The 946-nt window shown below is 63.8% G+C and overlaps 1 protein-coding gene across 1 annotated transcript in view; it reads right to left on the minus strand.

Annotated features, from left to right (window-relative positions):
• SREBF1 (sterol regulatory element binding transcription factor 1) overlaps window positions 1–946 on the minus strand; it is a gene marked incomplete at its 3' end in the record, with an annotated part of 8,634 nt that overhangs the window by 6,411 nt on the left and 1,277 nt on the right. The gene's annotated exons all lie outside the window — the stretch shown is intronic.

The raw sequence follows: 946 nt of genomic DNA on the forward strand, positions 1-946 counted from the left end.
GCAGCATCACCCGCACGCAAGCCACTGGCAGCCACTCGGCCATCTCTCACCCACAGGAAACGCTACCGAAGAAAAACCCATGAGAGATCCACAACCTGCCATGAGGCGGCTCAAGGGGGTCACGCACTGCCCCTCACTTTTTTATTCCGGGGAGAAGCCGGGCTCCGTGGCGGCGGGAGGTTTCCCTTTGCTTCCAGGGATGCCCTTGCAGCAGTCCGTGTGCTGCAGGAGGGGAGGGCAGGTCCAGGGCTGGGGAGATGGATGTGCTGAGGTCCCGCGAGGCTTTAGGGCAGCCTCGCACAAACCTGAGGGTCTCACACCTTTAACAACCCACGCGACCTGGGACACAGCCTCCCCCGTGAGACACAGAGGGGGGAAAATCACACGCATAAACACGGCTTTATTTTCCCACAAGGTGCAGGCAAAGCCAGATTTCGCAGGACGCCTTTCCCGACCCCAAGCCTCCCACCGAGCCGGAGGGTCCGCGCACCCCGGGGACCCACACACGATGCTCTCCCCTGCTCCGGGGGACCGAAGCAAACAAGCAGCATCCTCTGTGCAATGGGGAAGAATTAAGCACCCCGGCAGCTCCGTGGGACGGGGTGGGTTTGGAGGCCGATGGATGCCACGCGGGGTGGGGCTCCCCGGGGTAAGCTTGGTTGCGGGGTAGGGAAAACCCCGCCTGTAGGACCAGGGCCACGCAGCCAATAAGCGCGGCGGCCCGGAGTGGAGTGATTCTGCATCACGGCTCAGGGCCCGCGATTACATCATGTCAGTCCTGCGGGGATGGCAGCGGGGCCACGTGGTTGCTCCAGAGTCGCTGAGACGTTTTCCTGAGCGCAGGCTGGGAGAAAACCGCAGGGATGAGACAGAAAACAAACCGGCCCCGAGACGGTTGGGCTCTGGCCGCCGAGCCGGCCGGGCAGGCTCGCACGGCTGCCGCAGG

This window comes from Charadrius vociferus, unplaced genomic scaffold, assembly GCF_000708025.1.
Source record: "Charadrius vociferus isolate BGI_N301 unplaced genomic scaffold, ASM70802v2 scaffold27, whole genome shotgun sequence".
Classification (NCBI taxonomy): domain Eukaryota; kingdom Metazoa; phylum Chordata; class Aves; order Charadriiformes; family Charadriidae; genus Charadrius; species Charadrius vociferus.